Below are 22,107 nucleotides of genomic sequence, written 5' to 3' on the forward strand. Positions count from 1 at the left end.
ACTGGGTGCTTCATGAATGTGTTTAGTAGAATACCTTTTTGATGGCTTTATAGTAGCCTTACTTGTATGCCTTGCAATGGCTTTGGCCAAGACTTGCCCAACTTTTGTTTTCGTTTTTACGCTCCAGCTCAATGAGTTCAGCAGTGAAGCACTTCATGAAGAACTTTTTTGAGACCTCTTTGGGTTTCTTTGTTTGGCAGGAGCTAGACCGTCTACAGCAGATGTTGGACTGAGGTAACAGTTACTCAATATAATCATTGAGGCATTTGCCTCATCCTCATTATTGGTTCCAAAATCAACCCCCAATTCTTCCGGGTTGATTTTGCCAGAAGGATAGGAAGAGCACCCATGCTTATATTTCTGAAATGTGTGGTGCAATAGGGGGGAGGGGGCAGGAAGGTGGGTAAAACAGATGGCGGCAATGAGAATTCTACTTGATTATATATGGGACTATCCACACGTGATATTGCATGTGGCATACTTGGATTGAACGAGGCATCGACCTATCAGGAGAGCTCATGGCTTTCTCCTGCAGGATGTCTGCCTCACCTTAAATGATATTTAAACATCAGCTGTGTTTTTAGGTCTGGCCTGGACACAGCTTTTGTTGTTTACCAGGACTGATGGTTAACCCTTTAAGTGCTGCCGTCGGCCAACGGTCGTCGCGAGCACTACCTTGCCAGTGCTGCGCACGACCGTTGGGCGACGGGCCAGCACCCGTTATTCGAACGTTCAGCACTGGGCGCTGAACGTTCGACGCTGCGAAGGTGTTAAACACAAAATGAAAATCAAAATGCCTACATATATATACACATAGAGGGAGTTTTGGTCAACCCGCTTTATCCATTCTGTTAAAACGCATTCACATTTTGCTTCCACTCACAATAGCATACAGCATGGGGCAAAAGTCAGCCCGCTTCATGCCATTGGCTGCCTTCACGGTGTGTGACAGTAATTTGACTGATCAACTGTACACAGCTGCCTGAAAAGGAATGGGGTTTAACTTATTTACTTTTCTTTTGCAAATAGACGCTACTTTTTTATTTCCAACTTTAGATTTCGATTGCAAATGCTCGCAGAAAAATAAATAAATAAATAAACTATGCCAAACTTCACAAGCCAAACCAATTGGCTTTTTGCTGCTTCCATCTATTTTCTCCTTTTGACTTCATTGTGTTTTGGAATTTGGATAAATACATGTGTCAAAAAGTGAATTTATTTATTGGGATTGTTTTTGTGAAGTTCGGTGTGCTGTTTAGCACCAGCTCCCAAAGTTCTAAGCATTTCTGTGGAGCATGAAGGAGAGAGGGAAATAGAATAGACCTCTGATTCTTAACCTGTAGTCCAGGGATCAGTGAGGGTCAGCCTCGTCTACACAGGGGGTCTGAGACTGTTAAAAATTAGAAAATATTAACAGATTAATAAAGTGTATTTAAATAAAGAAGCAACATTTTAAAATGAATGTATACCTGGGGACCAAACATTAGGTTGGTGTACTAAGATTGATTCATGAGAACAGTGCAAATGCATCAAACAAAATACAGTTTGGACAATGGGTGGCCTCAGTAAAATTTAGAAAAGCTCCCAATTGAAATGAAATTGTTTCATTTTGATATTTGTTTGTTATTTAAATAAAATATAATTTGTGTATTTATTTGATGAATGCTTGTTTCAGTATTTTGTGTATTGTTTTGAGGTACAAATCATCAAAACTGCTTAATCCGGGGTGCCTATCTTCCAGTAATGACTCTGTGGGGGTCCCCGGATTCAAATAACGATTTAATGGGTGTCCCCCACATAGCAGTAACTATGGAGTGGGGGTCCACAGAGAGCAAAAGGTTAGGAACCACTGGAACAGACTGTCAAATGTTTGCCAGAAAGCAGATCATGGATTGCAACCCAGAGGATAAAAGCCAGCGGTGCAGGTAAGCTGTTTCTAGGTTCAAGGATGGTAAGTCAGAGATATGTTGATGTCAAACAAAGACACCCTAGATGGTAGGGTAGGGAGCTAGTCTTTGACGCTAATCTCATGCACTTATGGCTCATTCCTGCATTAAGTAGACAAGACGGAGGTATTTGATACCCAAAAGAGCAGTGAAACCAAACACAATCACAGGGTGTTTATTTATATCTGTTGGGTGTTTACGTGTCTTAAAGAGACCTTCACCCAATGCATACTTAAGCGATGCTGTACATGTGTATGCTACCTAAACCATGTTTTTCTACCCATAACAGACAAACCACCTGGGTCCAATATTAGCACAAATAATGCCACTTTGCGGATGACCTTGAGGTGGGAAGGCTCTAATTTCTACGCTTGTTACCATCGGTGAAATGGTAAATCCAGACCCATAGACTTGCTCAAAAACCCTTCTAAATCCATGTTGGAACACTTGTGCCCTCCACTTCTGGGATCACTACTTGGAAAACTGTCTTAGACGCTTTTGAAAAAGCACCAGGATATTAAAAAGAAGAAAGCGGGAAAGTCTACAAATTCAGGAGAAGCAGAGCGTAGAGCCTGGGTGGGATCCAAACCATGAAATGAACTGTTATGCAATTCATGAGACAGATGTCAAGAAAAAATGTAGGGGGATTTAAAATGTTAAACAAAGTTATCAGTAAGTGTTTCAATTTATTACATTAGTTATACTTGTGAGATGCCCTTCATTTAAAAGTATGCATTGTTTCTTCCTTGCAAGGCTGCCTTACACACACACATGGGGAATGGGGCAGTGCCTGGAATATTGGGCCCAGGCCAGCTTGAATATGGCTAACCAGTGCCAGAGGGCAAGGCATGTGCCAGAGCCACACATCTAGTCCCTGCCTGCCCAGGCCTTGCTTAGCTCGCCCACCACTATTTTCAGGGAATACTGATAGTCTGCTATGTATACATCCTCGACCTGACGTAGACCCTTCTCTCAACCGTGTATCATTATTCTATGGCAAACGGTACACCTGGATCTACAGAAGTCTAGATTCCAATATTAACAAATGGATCGCGAAGGTGCGAACTATAGGATTCCTATTGTTTCGAATAAGACTGGCGTAGCTAAATGTATGCTCTAGGATCCTCGTTTTCTTCTTCTCAGGTTGTACATCTTTATTGCTCTCTCTATTACAATAAAGGTATTTTCTTCCAACATTTAAACAGATATTGAGCTATAAAATGTGGGTTGTGATAGAATGATTCCTGCATGATAGGAGTGCCACAGGGCAGCTGGGTTCCTGCACTGGCAACATTTCACTGATATCATAGGAGCGTCAGAGACATCATGTATGAATGTATGAGGTATTTCTATAGCCTAGCCAAAAGGTGGTGATGTTGTTTGGGTAGAACTGTAAATAGTGCTAGAAAAAAGACACATGTGTTCATAAAAACGGCAAATGATAAAGGCAGCCATTTTAAAAGACAGTCAGATTGGATAAGTTACTGGAGTGGCACACCATTTAAAGGTACTCTGACGAGATACGTATCTCAGCTCTCGCAACGCGAGATTGCAGATCCCTACATTTAAGACATGACTATATGCAAATCTGGAATGTTTTTGATGGGTAACCAATAATATGAATTCAAAAATGTATCGATGCACACGCACTAAACTGTTGTATGGATACAACTGCTGTAAAACAATTGTGCATTTTTAACAAATCCTAAACTTCACAACGGAAGCCGGAAAGTTTTGCGTCATCCGGTGATAGCTGGCTTCCCCCTAGTCCCAGAGCTGCCTGGAATCTTCAAGTTCTCTCTTACAGTAGCATTTGATGGTTGCCTCGAGAAAGGATCGTTCAAGGCATGGCCAAAGCAAAACAAGGGTGTTCCTGCTCCAAGTAGCCCACAGCTGTTACTATTTTTTTTAATTTAAGTAACCGGTGGACTACTTGGAATCCTTTGAATCTCTGTTTCCTTGTATTTTACTGCGGCTTTGTTGCTCTTTTGCAAACATTTATGTATGACCTAAAGTTTTCAAAAGTGTCCCCTGGACTCTAAGCGAAATCTGAATATGGCACGGAATCCCCGAAGGGACAATACAGGTGAAGTTGTGCTTCTGTTCAATATTTATGCCAGCTAGATGCCTAAACTCATTGTTCTGAATCATCTGTAATCACAGATGTTTTTTATACAGGTGTGCTTCATTGCTTCAAATTTCTGATGTCGACCATTACTAAATTCAATTTACTCTTTTATTGACTTTGGAATAGGAAAGGAGAGAATCAGTTCTGCCAGGATTCAAACACTATGATCTCTAGTTTGCAAACCTCTACCCGCAGTAAGCACATAGTACTGATGAGCTATTTTACTTCCGCTCCATACCTTAAAGGTACAGTCAGTATCTTGCTCGCTACTAGGGGATATCTGCATCCTTTTTAGGTCGAGCCTGGGCAGCGCATGCGTTGCTCTTTAAGTCATGCTGTATTGGAGTATGTACTTGAAGCCCCGCCCACTCTCCGCTCGTATTTGTGATTGGCTTGTGTCATTGTCCTTCGTAAATGCTGGCTTCTTATTTGTTATTAGGCCTGTTAGTCCCTCCTTAGTACCGCCTCCTCTTCATTTGTAACCTCCCATGAGGACTGGCTCTTTTACTTCTATTGTTACACAACGGTATGCCGTCTTTAGTCTGTAAGCACTACTTTCTTTAATGCGTTTCACCTCCTGCATGCACGGCATGTTTTCCTGCAACATTAACACGCCATGCGTGCTTGAGTTTACAAGCAGTCTGGGACAATATCGGCTGAGGCCTCACATTTAAAAGAGTTTGAGCTATTGGCATTGTAATTGGCAATGCCTTTTATTTATGTGTTAATTATCAAAACAGATAAATAAAAGGCATTGCCAATTACAATGCCAATAGCTTAAACTCTCGCAAATACGAGACCTATTGCATTGGAAATGCTTGTTACACTACAGAGCTCTAGAGGATGGCAGACTGACTTATTCAAGGAAAGAGACCAGAATCTGGAAAAACTCCCAGCTGACCTTCTCTTCACCTGAAAAAACAATGATAGACCAACTCTTAATCAGATGCATGTTGGCTTCAATCCCTATTAGCTTCCCCCTCATATGAGACAGTGTAAAGGTGAACATAGACCAAAATCCGGCCGTAATAAACGTTCAAAATGTATACAACTATACAAAACATTGTTAGTTATTTTAATTTATGTTTGAAATAGAATCGAAACAAATCCCCATGTTTACGCCCTAAAACACTACAGTTCAACAACACATATTTTCCAGACAATTACTATTAGACAGACATCTCTTTGAATCTATTTAGAAAGTTACTACTGAAGCTGTACGTCATCGTACCAAAACATTCCATATATCAAAAAAATACATTACACATTATTTTAGGGATTATAGATGAAATGGGATTTGGTGAGTAGATCTCCATGGAGCCATATACGAAAACCAAAACCCAAATAACACGTCCCATGGTTTCCTCCACTGAAGAAATGTATGAGCCGCCTTTATAAGGGCCCATCTTCTTGTCCAATTTGAGCATAACTGAGTTCATAATTGTTTATGGCAATACTACTTATAATAACTTTCTGCATTTGTTTGCATATTTAAACATAAAAAACGTCTGGGTGCAGTGGTGAGTAATGCCTTCAAAGAAGGGTATTACACATCTTATAAAAACGTGAGTTTTACTACAGGCGAGGAGGTTTTTAACCAAACAGTTTGATACTCTCTACTCCAAGAGTTAAAAAAACATATAAAAAAGATGTACTGCTTGAGGCATACTCCAGAGAAGACCCTCCCAAATAATGGCCCAGTGCCTGTTTCAATAAAACACACCAAGTTGTTTACTTTCTCTTTATCACACTGACCCAGAATTGGAAACCTGTACTTAACTTTTTCATCAGACTTTCTCAGAGCACAAGGGATCGAAAGGCAAAAGAGAGAAGGTGGAGAAATAAAGGAAACAGTGGCACAAGCAGTTGAAAAAGAACTTGAAAGAGATAAAGAGACAGGAAACGAGGGTGGCGGAACGCATCAGGTGGAACCAAGGTCAGGCACTAGAGTGGACAGCCTTAATGTTTTCCATCAGCAGGGTGGGTCTGCAATGTTTGGGATGGGGGATATTTAAGAGTGCTCACAGCTGCTGCTCACCGCCTTTCCTCATCAGGACTGTAGTTAAAGCCACCCGCCTAGCATCCCCACCCCTAGCTCGCTGTTATCTCACATGTCGATATAAGCATCCTCTGGTGACAAAAAAAAACAGTCTTACAGTTGCATTATAAAGAACAAAACAGACCAACACCTTTTTCTTGTGGGAAAACTGTTGCAAGTTTATTTGCATTCTGTTATGCATATATATGTAAACACAGGAAGGGTTAGCTTATGCAGCGCCGTTAAGGACTATAACCGCTGACACCCCTCCTGCTGCTGGCAGGAGAAGAGGAGTTGCCAAAGCGTCTGTCTTCGTCTGTCAGATTCCTTCTGACAGTGATGAGTTTTTGGATACCGAGGCTGTAGCCACATTACTCCACATTCATTTCGAATTTTTTAGTCGCTGTTTAGGTTGTCTTATTGATGTGTGACTCTTTGTCACAAGGAGTTGCCCAGGTGGGGAGCCCAGCTAAATAGCCTTCCGCCTCCCGGAAGTGCGTCATCCCCTGGGGAGGCGAGATCTCGCCCGTGCAGTTGTTCCCTTCCGGTCAGGTGGCCATAGAAAAAAGTACTAGCCCCCCAGGGACAGAGGGGAAAGGCTAAGGGGCTGTCCCCTCAAGGTTCCCCTTGATTCCCAACTTTGAGAACAAGCTGCTATTAAGTGATGTTTCTGGTTTTTCAGTGTCACAAGCGGAGTTACAGGGCGATCCTAACACAAGATGCATAAAATGATCCAATTAATGGAAATGGGGCCACACACTTCATGCCAAGGGCCATAGGGGGCCCTGAGAAGAAACCCATGTTGACACCGTTATCCATTAGGGGGCAGTTGGTATCCTAACAAATGAGGATTGGCTTTTAATCCTCTGTGTCTCACGGTAACAGCCACTAAAGAAACCCAAGGAGGCCGCAGCCCAGGACAGCGAGCACCGGGGGTCATGTACTATGGAAAGGGATATATGATGTTACAACGCGTCCTTTTACAACGCATACCATGACCACGGATCCATTACAACGCAGGTCATGTTACAACGGATCCCTTTACAACGCAATTCACTACAACGCAGGTACTATTACAACGCAATACCATTACATCGTAAGTATAACTACAGGTAAGTAAATAAAATTAATATTTAAAGTAAATAATTATTAATTTATTATTAATTTAAATTATTTATTATTAAAAAATAAAACATATATTAATACAATTAATTTTAATTTTTTAATTGTAAATATATATTAAAAATAACCCTGTACCCCAAAACCCAACCCCAGCCCTAAAACCTAAAAATACCCCTGTACCCCAAAACCCAAACCCAGCCCTAAAACCTAAAAATACCCCTGTACCCCAAAACCCAAACCCAGCCCTTAAACCTAAAAATACCCCTGTACCCCAAAACCCAAACCCAGCCCTGAAACCTAAAAATACCCCTGTACCCCAAAACCCAAACCCAGCCCTTAAACCTAAAAATACCCCTGTACCCCAAAAACCAAACCCAGCCCTAAAACCTAAAAATACCCCTGTACCCCAAAACCCAAACCCAGCCCTAAAACCTAAAAATACCCCTGTACCCCAAAACCCAAACCCAGCCCTAAAACCTAAAAATACCCCTGTACCCCAAAACCCAAACCCAGCCCTAAAACCTAAAAATACCCCTGTACCCCAAAACCCAAACCCAGCCCATAAACCTAAAAATACCCCTGTACCCAAAAAAACCCAAAAAGATAAACTTACCTATAATTATACTTACGATGTAATGGTATTGCGTTGTAATAGTACCTGCGTTGTTGTGAATAGCGTTGTAAAAGGATCCGTTGTAACATGACCTGCATTGTAAAAAATCCGTGGTCATGGAATCCGTTGTAAAAAATCCGTGGTAACAGTTGTACACCATGGAAAGTATTACATCCCCGGCTGCTCTGGCTTGGTGGTCAGGCTGGGGTGTCAGCGATTAGATTGTAACACTGCGCTGAACACTCAGACCACTAGTAAATGAACCCTACCTGTGTGTTAGTAAGATTAATGAACTTGCGTCACTTTCTTCCAATCGATAAACCGTGCAGTCTATTTTTGTGTTGCACGTGGAATCAGTGATTGGGTTACAAGAATGAACGCGGCTTGGTGTGCAAAGCAAAACCTCGGGCCCCTGTGGTGAACTGATTTACAAATTAAGCGCTGTAGGCTTGCTCTCTCTTGAAGCCCCCTCTTGCTTCCATTCTTGAAAACAATGTGGTGGTTTTTCCGGAATAATTGCCTCTTTTGTGTGCTCAGTAGTGCGCGCCTTGCTGCTGGGAAACTCCTCAAGCCAGAGCCTGCCCGGGGCGTGTTCACTCCAGTCAAGATAAGGGCCGCGAGTATGTTAATGGCCCGCCTCAGACCCTGCACACCTCAGCAGGGCGGGCGCCGCCCAAGCCCAAAGGCGGGAAACTGCAGGGCCCATTGGAAGCCGGGAATAACATTAGCTGGGTGAAGCCGTTAATACTGGAGCCACGAGGGTGCTCACTTCGAATGTATTATATTTTTTTATCTCACTTTTGGTGATTAATGGGAAGTTGTTTTATTATTCCCTTAATCGTGGTCTCTCTCAATTAGTATCTCACATCACTTCTTTGGTTATGTGATATCTGTACATAATGGTTCTATCTCTTTCAAACTGGAAGATGAAAATCTTTGGCTGGTCTTGTTACTCTGGGTTTAATGTATATTTACCACCTGCTCGGAGCTGGTGTTAAAAGTGGACATGGGCCTCTGTGTGTGATGGCTGGTGAGGAGGAGGTGGGGGTGGCAGGGGAGGTAATGGAAAGAGGACTGAGTCGTGGCTACTGCTGCAGCCTAAACCTCAAGCGATTCTTCTAAGCACATTGACCACCAGGTCTGGTGTTCACACACCTGTGAAAAACATATGTCTGATCACTGCCCAGGTGTTATCAGATGGAGTGTTGTTTTGCCTAGGCATGAGCGGGAAATCCGTTACGCCCGCGGATTTTGCGGATTTTTGGGAAATCCGCGAATTTTGCGGATTTTCACGCAAAATCCGCAAAAAAAAATCCGCGGACGTAACGGGTTCAAAAGTTGAACCCCCACTCATGTAACTATTTTACAATGGCGCCAGCAAACTGCCAGCGCCGTTGTAAAATAGTTACAAAGTTAGCTTGCACAGGAACCACTAGATAAAACGAAGCAGGTGCTGCTTTATTTTATCTAAGTGCTTCCTGTGCAAGCTAAGTTTGTAACTATTTTACAACGGCGCTGGCAGTTTGCTGGCGCCATTGTAAAATAGTTACATGAGTAGGCTGGGCACAGGTCTGCTTTCTTCCCAAATCTACCGTGGAAAATCAGCTGTGATGCTGGATAGAGGCCTTTGCATCCTTGACTTTCACGAGCGCAATACCCGTGCTGTTCCTGTGACCAGGAGCTTCTTTCTCTTCATCTGCTTAACTGATCTTTCTCTGACCTTTTATACACACAAGAGGCACATGAACTCGCACAGAAGACCCTCCCCCACCACAAAATCCGCGGATTCGCAAAATCCGCGGATTTTGTGAATCCGCAAATCCGCAAATTCGCGAATCCGCGGATTGCGAATCCGCAAAATCCGCCCATGTCTAGTTTTGCCCAGTGATACCACTCCACCTGAATTGTAATGCGGGGCTATATGGTTCCCTATATGTTTTCCCTAATCTGTAGTCTATATCTTGAAGGAATCAGTGTTTCATTTTACATTTCTAAATCAAGTAAAACCTAGATCAGCCACTCATTTTCTCAATGGAGGGACCTTACAATAGTTCATTCAAGTGTGACAGGAAGAACTAACTAAATAAAAATAAATAGGAGTTTTGTTCCATACGGTGAAACACTGAAATGCTGTTTGGGCCCCTGTAAACATCTGCCCAGGTATGCTTGAGTCATACAACTATCACTGAGCCAGGTCTACACTTCTGCTTGGGACCCCAGCCTTTCTGAAACTGGCTAATGGACATATAGGCCCCCCTACCAAAGAAAAGGTGGCTGTCCTTGGAGAAAAGCCCACAACCACTGGGTTTGGTTTCAGAGCTCTAAAAGACTTATCTTCTATCAAGATTAAAATGAGAACAATTTATGTGCACAAAGTCTCATGCTCGCCAACTGGTAGATCTTCTTGGCAATCACAGAATAGATATTGACAAAAGGGGCATCGAAATATATTTCTGCAAGCAAGAAGAGCCAGTGCGCTAGAGCATGACATTCCAAGTCAACATGTTGGCCAGAGTTGGGATCTCACCAATTACTCAACATGTCTCTGTCATGAAATCTGATTTCTTTTCTTCATCATCACGATTTTATGCCCCTCGGCGGAATGCTGCACAGTAATACAGCTCCACCCGAATCAACTCTAAGATCATTCATTCAGATTCATAACACGATAATGGAAACAAACAGCACCATTCTTCTGAAAAGGCCCAGTGGGAAAGACTTCTCCACACAAACTCCTAGATGGAAGGCGCTGTTCAGAGACCAGCCTTTGTTCAAGATCAAGGGAGCTGCACTCAAGACGACCGCCTACACAAGGGGGTTGGCAATCAGCATAATCTAGAAGAGAATTTCAAAATGGCCGACACAAATATGGGAAGCAAGTCAGGGTGAGAGTAAAGACAGCAAGCAGTGGGAATCAAGCATGACTGCAGAGTCACAACAGGCAGGGAAGGGTCCAGACAACCGAGTGGTCTCATGTGTCCTAAAATAGCCGAGTCAGCCAAGTACTTGCTTATGATTCTATGCGCGACCTGTGAGTCAAGGGTTTTATCTCACCTTTCATCCACCTAAGGTGGACTTCAGATAATAACACCTGTTAATTACATGCGATGAAACCGCAAGTAGGGAGTTGAAAACAATACATGAGTAAAATCGCCATGGCCTGGCTCACTCATGCAGAAAACTTTAGGGCCATCTTGTTTTTTAAAACCCTCTTCCACTGCAATGTTTTACCAGGCACGGTTCGTCCATTGGGGCGTGGGGGCGTAGCCCCCCCTGCCCGACGCCGCCCGCAGCTCCCTCATGACAATCATGTCAATGAATCAACATGACCTCAGACCGCCGGCGGGCGTCATGTTGCTTCATTGACATGATTGTGCAGACGGCAACACAGTACGCATGCGTGGGGACGGAGGGTGAATTTTTACCCGTGCCCACGCATGCGCAATTGTCTTTTGGCGGCGTTGCGCATGCCCATCAGGAGCCCTAATGGGCGTGCTGCGGGCGAGAGGGTACCTGTGCCCCTGGCGCCAGGATTGGCCAGGGGCGCTGTGAGCCTGTGACGTGTGCGGGACCGGCAGCAAGGTAAGAGTGTGTGTTTTTCGGTGTTCCAGTAAACTAGCTTGCACAAATGACTTGAGATAGTTCAGTGTGTTAAAGCGTCTGCTGCAGAAATGTGTGCGTCTATTCCAGGTCACCCGTTTATTTCACGGCATGGGGTTTTGGAAATGTAAAAATTCTGAGAATTTCTTTTTTGTTAGTTGCAACTACAGCCTTCAACAGATTTCATTTTATAAACATTTTCCAAAAAATGAGTTAACAACTGTCACCACAAATATAATGTACTCTTTGAACTAAGGTTATAAAATTTCAAAATGTTAACAAACGGTAGAGGCGGAATAGCATGATATATGCATTTATTATTGCATGCATGTTGGTGTATGTTTGTATGTGAATTTGTATAGTACATACCTAGGGCTTACAGGATGGCAAATACATGGGTGGTAGAAGGATGGGTGGATGGATGGGTGGGATGCATGCATGATGGGTGGATGCATGATGGATGGATGGTTGGATGGATGATGGATGGATGGGTAGATGGATGGGTGGGTGGGTGCATGAATGAATGATGTATGGATGCAGGATGGTTGGGTGGATGGATGGGTGGATGCATGAATGATGTATGGATGCATGCATGCATGATGGGCGGATGCATGATGGATGGATGGGTGGATGCATGAATGAATGATGTATGCAGGGTGGGTGGGTGGATGGGTGGATGCATGATGGATGGATGGTTGGATGGTTGGATGGATGATGGATGGATGGGTGGATGGATGGGTGGGTGCATGAATGAATGATGTATGGATGCAGGATGGTTGGGTGGATGGATGGGTGGATGCATGAATGATGTATGGATGCATGCATGCATGATGGGCGGATGCATGATGGATGGATGGGTGGATGCATGAATGAATGATGTATGCAGGGTGGGTGGGTGGATGGGTGGATGCATGCATGATGGGTGGATGCATGATGGATGGATGGGTGGATGGGTGGGTGCATGAATGAATGATGTATGGATGCAGGATGGGTGGGTGGATGTATGGGTGGATGTATGAATGATGTATGGATGCATGCATGCATGATGGGTGGATGCATGATGGATGGATGGGTGGATGCATGAATGAATGATGTATGGATGCAGGGTGGGTGGGTGGATAGATGGGTGGATGCATGAATGATGTATGGATGGATGCAAGGTGGTGCGGGCTCGCTCGCTGCGCTCGATCGCTGCGGTGCAATATGCAAATTAATTTACGCCCTACCACTTTCAAATGTCACCAGCCGCCCCTGTGTTTTACGGGTGGTATTGATTTTCTAAATTAAACACAGGGGAGAAGACAGCATGAGGGTTGACAGCAGAATATGGCTTAAAAAAATCCCAGGTTCAGCACTTAGGGACAGAATCACCCCAAGACTAGTATTCACTAACATGCACCCAGTCAGTCAATGCTCCAGTCGTCTACTTGCAATCATCCGCTGCAGAGGACACGCCCCTTTTTATCATGGCTGTGGCAGGGTGGCAACTGCGGCGGTCCATAGTGAAAAATAAAAGGGCGATAAAATATTTTCCATGGCGGCTCGCCGAGAGAGCGCTGCGGGGCGGTGGGGGAGGAAGGGGCAGGGAGGAAGTTGTAGTGGACTTGGACATACGACAGAACGGAGTAAAGTGAGTAAATAGATAAAACTATTTACCTTGCGCGCGCTAATTTCACTGCCATTTGAATTTTCATGTATAGCGTGGCACAGTGGTTGGGGGGGAGGGGGGGGCAATGCCTCCCTGCCCTAATGAAGAAACCACCGCTGCTTAATATGTCCTAATGAACTCAAATGAAACACATCAATTCCGGTTTTCAAAATGACGCTTTCTGTCCCTCACAATGGTAAGTACCTGCATGACTGCATCGATTGTCACACTCTCTGCAACACCCATGCTTCTGCGCATCAGCATTCCGTGCCCTATGCTTACAGTACTTGAGGCCCTTCACCAGACGTGTCCCATCTAGGGCAAACTACAACAATGCACTCCAAAGGGCATCAAAGGACCGGTGGTACATTTGTCAGAGACATGAACCGCTACATATAAATGATAATCTGAGTGACAACTTACTGGGAAACCAGAAAGTACTTTCAGCCTTGCAATCCACAGTAAAGCGCTATACAAATAATACTACAAAAAATGTTTTATGTCACAGATATCTTGGTTACTTTATGCATATGTATACACATGACACCCTGATTCACCTTAAAGTGTACACACAACCTTGGATCCATTAGCACTGCCTAACACACATGCAAAATACACCAGAGCGGGCTCTATCTCGGTGCCACCAACACACAACTGTTGCTACACAGATCACTGGCGCTTCCTTGCTCTCATATGACCCTCTAAAGAACCTCACACATTTTGGGTTTTTGAGAGGATATTGTTGTGTGTTTTTACTCTGTGACCCTCTCCAAGTCAGAATATGAAACATGACAATATCATGCTACCACAATATGTACCCAGAGTATTTACTACCAAAAATATATTGGTAGTAAGCATACATAGGTAAGTATAAATGTAATATTCTTAACTCCAGATGCATGCTTGGAGTCGAGTATAGTAAACCTCTACTTGCATATATGCTCACCTTCACGATATTTTGGTAGTCGATAATCTGGCTACCATATTTAGGGAGCACAATATCCCAAATTCGATATTCTGGTAGTACAGCCGCCCTGGGAAATATCTATTGTCCTGTAAGTATTTGTAGGGGAACTTGAGTCAGAGCCATCATTTAAAGGGTATGACGCTGAGAGCGATGGAGTGGGAATGAGTGTCTTACAGAAGTGTAGCCTCAAACAGACCAAAATTGAAATGTTCCACTTGGACCAAAACATTACTCGAACCTAATGTTAAATCAATACTGATTCCCGAATAAAAAAAAAAAAAGAGCACTTTCTTCAGACATATGCATTTCACAAAAGGAAATCAAATATTTGTTAAGTAGAATTTGTTGATTCTGGTCTTTAATTGTGCAAGCTGCACTGGAGACGGGAAGAGGAATGCAAAGCATGTAAACAAGCACGAGTCTGCTCTATAAATGGTTGTTTATCTGGAATTAGTTCTTAACACAAAAAACACTTTCAGGCTCTGTGCCTGGCTTCGGCTGAGTAAGTGACCACAAATGTTTGTTCTTCGGACAAATCCTTCGGGCGTGGTCCTGGGTGCGTGGTGTCACCGATCATTCAATGGCAGGGAGCCTTGTACAGAGATCTTTCAAGTGATGCAGCCAGCGCCTTACACTGGGCGGCTGTGACAAGTCTGTGTTCCTGATCCCACCTCCTTATGCTGCGCCAGTACTGGGACTCGAGTCATGCAGTTTGTGCAGAAAGCACAGCAAAAGTCGAAATAAACTAGCCCTCTCTGTTGGTGCATTTGGGGCCCAGAGTTACAGCTGTTTAGGTTTCATTGCTGCAGGGGGAAGGGGGAAATTAATCATCTTCTGGCCTGACGGTGTAATGTGCAAGTCATTTTGTATGTTGCCAGTAGACTAAACAAGCATTGGCAAAGCTAAAGACCTGGCTTTCCCTCCACCCTGGCTTTTGACTTTGTCAATGAGTGTTAGGGCTTGCCTAAGACAGCGCATGTGCTGTCTCTTGCAAGACACCTTGTCACTCTCATTTGCTTACTTCTTATTGGTCAGCTTCCATAGGCTTCCTCCCAGTTTGTGTGTTTGGCCTTCCCCTGGAGCATGGACGAATTACTTGTGCCCTTCCACTGCTCACTTTCTTGGTCTGACCCAATCCCCCATGCCGTGTGGTGTAGGTGGTGGAAGCAAATGTAATTTTCAGAATAACAGACCAATAGTTGTAGTGGGCTTGCTGAAAATCCCTGTAAGTAAGTACTTTATTCGCACTCTTTACGTAAATTCAAAAGGGCCTGGCTAATGCCAGATCTAAAAAGCATTGGCAAAGCCAACAGTTCTCACATTTTAGACACACTGCGGTTCATGGATGCAATGCAACATCGACAACCACAAAAAAGGTTCACTGATGTATCCACTGTTGCCGGTCACATTATTCTGCAGGCAAGTGCATGCATTACCAAATATGTGCACCTATAGAAGGATTCAAGGAAAATGTTCTTTTTTTTCCCACTGTTACTGTTCAAAGATGGTGAGCACCATTTACACCAGTAAGTAAATAAAGTATATATCTTCACCACCGCGTCAAGACCACAGGAATCCTCCCAGTCCCACGAACAATGGAACAAGCATGAAGGATTCCCTGAGCACAAACAAATCCACGTATCTGTAAGTATTGCAGATAATATCTATTTCAGAAAATCAATGTCCATATCTGTGCATCCAATTTGTGAACAGTCCTTATTTTTATTTTCTCAGTCCATAGATGTTCATGAAGACTTGTGGATACAGCAGTACAGTCTTGATACAGAACACAACAGCCAAACGCCAACACGTGTTTCGTCAAGGGACATCACCCAATGACTTCTTCAGGGCCTAGAAACATTTTCTCACTCTTAATGTCATGTAGTCAGGCTCAAAACAAGAACCTATATCATATAATTCTCATTCAGTTGGTATTACAACTGTCCCAATAATCACTGTCTTCCTTAACCGCATCGCTGCTGCAGTGATTTTTGCGCTGTGCGGCATTTTTTAAAATACTGCGTTACATGATGAGCTCAGCTCGTCATCAGCACACGCCACCCGTGGCTGATGACGAGCTGAGCTCATCATCAGCAGCGAAGGGGTTAATATACAATTACACCAGGCAATATTGTCCTTCCCTCTGTGGAACCATCATATAATATCTTGGGTTCCCGAGCAGAAGCGTGTAACCGGTCCTCTTACTAATGCGGCGTGCAACACGAACCCAAGATATTATATGATGGTTCCACAGAGGGAAGGACAATATTGCCTGGTGTAATTGTATATTAAGGAAGACAGTGATTATTGGGAAATACACACAGGAGAGAGGTATACAACACAAGCACTCTCACAGAGTGCTTAATAAAAAATAAACCAGAAGTTCCCTGAAAGTGAGCAGTGGAACAGGAAGTGGAATATTAGAAGTCCGAAAAGGAAAAGAATGGTAAAAGAGCTATGCTCCACAGGATGAACAAATACACAATGGACAAGGCAAGCCACCAATCAAGGCTAAGCAATAGGCAGGCTTTAAGCCCATTGCAAGTTTTGGTATGCCCACAATAGGCCTTTCTTAATCAGACAGCTTTAGCTGTCTGGTAAACAAGATCTAAAAAGGATGCTTCAAAATAAAAGAGCTGTCTTAAAAGTATGATTACTACTCATGTGTGGATGGTTAGGGCAATGGGTTGCGGTAATCAGCACGTGTGCTACTGTCTACCCTTTGTGTATGTGGTCATGAGCGTATCCGATACTTGTAGATCGCGCTGGAGATGGGTACTTGGAAACAGGGACTGAATGGCCTTACCTTCCCTCTAGACCCAAGTCTGCAATACATGAACAATGGGTTTCTAGTTGTACAGAGGTCCCCTGCCTCAACCTAGTGGTGTCCAGCACAGGTCACAATACTGGCTACTAAATTAGCTCCATTTATGTCCCAACTTGTCTCTCCCCAACAACATGGATTCATTCCTAAACGCGACACCACAGCACATATTAATATGGCTATATCAGCTTTTGATGCGGCACGGATTAAACACACCCCACTCGGTATGATTTTACTGGACGCTGAAAAAGCATTTGACCGGGTGGGGTGGGGTTTTTTGTGGGCCATACTACAAGCTTTTGGGATTAAAGGAAAATACTTACGGTGGATACAATCTTTATATGATAACTCTATGGGTAAGGTTTCATATATGGGGAAATGCTCCTCTCTGTTCTCCATTAAAAGAGGGACAAGGCAAAGGTGTCCTTTGTCACCATTACTTTTTGCTCTTGCAATAGAACCCTTTTTAATTGCGCTACAACAACAAACTTCAATTTGCCCTTTTTTTAATGGATTAGAGAAATTAGATATCGCTGTATATGCTGACGATATAGCTGTCTTCACTCCAGATGTTGCAAAGACTATGAAAGGTATATTAAAAGAAGCTGGCATCTATGGCTCGGTCTCTGGCTACAAACTAAATATTACCAAAACCCAAGTTGTTCTGAACTATCAAGCTAATCCCCCAGTCCCTGGAATTAGCAATACAGCCACCTACTTAGGTGTCAAAATTTGTGCAGATATTGACTCCATAATAGGATTGAATTATGAACCCTTATTAAAAGAAACAGCTATGCAACTCAAGAAATGGCATAAACTTCCCATCAACATCATTGGTCGAATAAATTTAATAAAAATGAAAATCTTGCCTAAATTCCTATATCTATTTCGCACTATCCCTCTGCGGGTCAATAATTCCTTCTTTTCTAGATTAGAAGGTATGATTGGCAGCTTTGTATGGGGGTACAAAAAAGCCCGGCGTGCTTTGTCATTACTTAAACTTCCCTTTTGTCAAGGAGGATTGCTATTTCCGGACTTCAAATTATACTATTGGTCATCATTTTTGTCTCGGATCCGCAGCTTAGCTGTTTTGGATAACTGTACATACTTTCACAAGTTTTTATTAGGACTAGATGCCAACATGTTTGTGTATAGGATGAACGACCCCAATTACTTTAAAAGGGTAAAATTTAAGACCATAAAGGATACTATGAGCATTTGGCGATCTATTATGGCTAAATGCAATACCTCTCTTTTTCATAGTCAAACACCTGTTTGGGGCAACCCCGGCTTTCCTATTATTTTTCATGATGCAGCTTGTCAAGTGTTTTTAAGCTCTGGTATTAGACTTCTGGGGGACTTATTTGACAATCGTGGTTTTATGGCTTTTGATAAAATGAAACTCTGCTTCAACTTACCAGAGATAGCTAGGTTTAAGTACTATCAGATCAGAGATTACCTTGTGAATAAAATAGAATTTACTATAATCCTAGAATCTGAGATATGGGACTGCATTTATAGGGATGTTGATAGATCCATCATAAGCGTGGGTTATAAACTCTTTTCTGATCTCAAGACTAGTGATGTTACCACTCTAACAGAGAAATGGAATAGGAAACTAGCCATTAATATCTCCTCAGACTTGATTGCTAAAACACTTACAAGCCTAAATACAACAGTGATATCTTCCAGCTTAAAACTACAGTTGTTTAAAACAATATGTCAACTATATTACACGCCTGATAGAATACTTAAATGGTCAACGAATAATACTTATTCAGATAAAACAAAGTGCCCTAAATGTGATTTGAGTGGGGCTGACATCGCTCACATGTTTTTTAATTGCCCTTGCCTCAAGGAATATTGGGAAGGAATAACTAAGGTTATTACCGAGAGGCTGGAGCAACCTTTCTTATTCTCAAATATAGATGTTTGTGTAGGCATTAGTGGGGGGGAAAGGTTTAAAGACTTGTTGAATGTTTTAATTACTTGTGGAAGGTTAATTGTTGCTAGAGCTTGGATTGAAAAAAGCCCACCAACAGTTCTAGAATGGTGGAGGTTAGTAAATGAAATCTATAGTATGGAATCGGCTGTTGCAGATGCAAGAGGAGGGCAGGCCAGGCGAAAAATTGATAGAATATGGGGCCTATTTATGTCGTAATAAGTTCCTTTCAAAACATAAAATTGCCGATTTTCAATTGTAAACCTTGCATTGTACTAGTATTACTACTGCTGTTTCTTACGCTAATTTAAGGGTAATTATGGAACATTGCCATCTTCTAATTTCTGCTTTTTTTTTGTTTAAGTCATGGAAAAATGAATTGTTTATTATTGTATATGTGATTCTTTGATGCAAATAAAAAACACTTTAAAATAAAAAAAAAAAGATTACTACTCATGTGTGGATGGTTAGGGCAATGGGTTGCGGTAATCAGCACGTGTGCTACTGTCTACCCTTTGTGTATGTGGTCATGAGCGTATCCGATACTTGTAGATCGCGCTGGAGATGGGTACTTGGAAACAGGGACTGAATGGCCTTACCTTCCCTCTAGACCCAAGTCTGCAATACATGAACAATGGGTTTCTAGTTGTACAGAGGTCCCCTGCCTCAACCTAGTGGTGTCCAGCACAGGTCACAGAAATACTAGATTCATGCCAGACTTACACCATAACCACTGTGTACATAAGTTCCAAATACATTAAATGTTTAACGATTTATCATACATGTCAACATTTCAGGACAGGATAATTGGAAATTTTGAGAGAAAGCCCCACCCCACAAAAAAAAAAATCAGAGGAATGCGTGTTCCCTTTTGATTGTTATTGGAACAGAGGCAGTTAAAATAAAGCTATTTTTGGCTTAAAAAATCGTGGGTCTCTCACCTGAATCGGGTCTGTTGGCATGTGTGCTTTAGAAAAACAGGTACTGGCATTACGAAACTCAGTTCTACTGATATTATCAACTTCAAAAGTATAAATAGCTGAGACAGCCAAATGGGATTGGAATCCGTGATCTATAGGAGGCAAAGATCTCTGTGGTCCGTGTATTGATGCATTGAGCTATCTAACTGGTCACTGCTAAATTCTGCAGTCGGTAGGCACGGCGCACCAGAATCTTTATAATAAAGTACATAAAAATGATCAATGCCTATGTTTGTGAGCGGTCTTCAGACAACCAGACCCCTTCCAGTAGGGTCAATGCCCTCATGGCACATCTTGGCATGAGAATACATATTTATCTCCCCTGGTCTGGTGCTATTTTTTGGGAAATCTAGAACCCCTGATTAATGAATCAGTGAGTTGTAAAGCACAGCAAATCACCCATGAGGGTCTCAAGGCGCTGGAGTTGCTAGCTGCTCATGGAGATCTGTTCAAGAGACCCTGGCACTTAAAACTAATTTATGTTTGGATATGTTCCTCAAGAAAGGGAAAATGCCGTCCCTCAGAGCAGTGAACCCTCTGTGAAGCGGGCTGACCCCCTGCTCAATGCTACGGTAGGCAGATTTAAAACAAGAATGCCCAACAACAACAACAACACATCAATGGATGAAAAAGGCTGGATGAAAACCCCTATGCGTATGCGCATAAGATATGTATCATGTTAATAAAACGAACTGATGGCAAATTCTAGATCTTGAAAGTGTGAGGAGTGGAGCGAGATGAAAGTAAACGCAGGAACCTGACAAGGACAGGCATTAACGCGGTGGAGTAACGAAAGCCCCCGCAGCCCCCGCGGAGGGGGGGGGGGGAGAGCTTGGGAGGAGAGGTCCCTAATCTGAGAGCTCCGGACTGTCCCCGGACCATGGAGGGGGCTCCCTGCATGTACTTTGCAAGAAGGGGGCCCCTTCAAGTTTCGTCACACCACTGGCATAATGTTACTCTTTGATGGTAGTGACGGGTGTGGAGAGGAGCTTTTGGGATTCTGTGGTTTGAAAATAAAAAGCTGCCTGTGGTGAATGAACAAGGCGGGCAGGAAAGATGAGGCAGTGACAACAGGGTGACAGGGTGATGAGGAGGGACCGGACTGTAATGAGTGCACGTCTAGCTGTGTTGCGCCGGAGCGTGTGAAGGCTACTAATACAGCGCTGTCCAGCTCCTAGCGCCTTGAAGTGGAGGCTGGGTTTACTATCGGAGCTGATCACCGCAGATAGATAACGCGTCTACTCACCGAGTGTAGCTTCCCAGGGCCGGCCTGTGCGGAAATGCTGCCCCTTGGAGTACGGCGGCGCGATGCACACTGGTGTCCGGAGGTCGGGAGAGCTGTCAGATGCGGGAGCGCACGGGCCCTGCTGGGGACACACGGATGTCTCTGGCGAGAGCACGCTTGTGTCTTCCGGGTGATGGGACGCGGAGGGAGCAAACCACACTCTCCGTCCCTGCCCCTCCTGGTATAGACACCCTCTGTCACTCCTGCTGCGTTGTTCCGTTGACCAGAAAATGCAGAGTGCAGTGAACGGGTGCCTGCGCCTCGTCTCCCTCTCTGCACGCCGTTGGCGCTTTAGCTGACTCTGGATGTCATTGGAGCGGATCTTCCACCCCCTCTCACGCCTCCCTCTCCCGCCCCGTACACACCCCTCACTCCTTCCCACCCCTTCTCACCTTGTCGTCAAGTTTCTCCTTTCATCGCCGGAGCTGTCACAACCCTCCCCGGCGGCCCGAACTTCCCCTCGCTTCTTAAGTCCTCCTCCTTGATGTTTTAACTGCTGCGCCCTCACATGCCTCGCCCCGCTCTAGAGCGCTTCCGGGATCCTCAATGTTGGAAATGAAGTGTCCCAATCCCCTCTTTTGGACTTTATAACTCAAATGTTTTCTCGGCAGCAGTGACCTTGGTTAACACAGGTACTGGCATTGCAGATACACAGGACGCAGGGAGCTGTCGCAGGGAAAGGTAAACAGTAGTGAGAGCTGCTGTTTATCTCTGCAGGGTGTGCCTGCCTTCGTGTGGGTGTGGGTTTCGGTTTGTCCGGGGCTGCTCTGGTGCAAGGCTCCCCCCCTAGCCCCGCCTGCGGGCGCCACTCGCGTCAACAAACAGACGGGCAATTTATAAGAACATTGTTCCCTGGACTAACACACTGCGCATTGATATCACGAGAAAACATATCACGAGAAAACACATACCTAAGAATACGAATCTGTGGAGGAACGTACATCATTAAGATTCGCCCTCCACGTCCGCGGTTCAGCAAACCGTGAGACAGTTGACCCGGAATCAAGGTATGAC

The 22,107-nt window shown here is 43.8% G+C and overlaps 1 protein-coding gene across 4 annotated transcripts in view; it reads right to left on the bottom strand.

Annotated features, from left to right (window-relative positions):
* Window positions 1-21,815, bottom strand: part of LOC147673925 (death-associated protein kinase 2-like) — a 682,889-nt gene extending 661,074 nt beyond the window's left edge. For 2 of the 4 annotated variants that reach the window (XM_086945018.1, XM_086945016.1), the window contains exon 1: window positions 21,486-21,815. The gene's annotated coding sequence lies outside the window, so the exon portion shown is untranslated. Of the gene's footprint in view, window positions 1-21,054; window positions 21,427-21,485 lie in introns of those variants that run through there. The other 2 variants (XM_086945017.1, XM_086945019.1) reach the window with 2 other exon arrangements.
* Window positions 21,816-22,107: the final 292 nt, after the last annotated feature.

The sequence above is a fragment of the Lissotriton vulgaris genome, chromosome 12 (assembly GCF_964263255.1).
Source record: "Lissotriton vulgaris chromosome 12, aLisVul1.2, whole genome shotgun sequence".
Classification (NCBI taxonomy): domain Eukaryota; kingdom Metazoa; phylum Chordata; class Amphibia; order Caudata; family Salamandridae; genus Lissotriton; species Lissotriton vulgaris.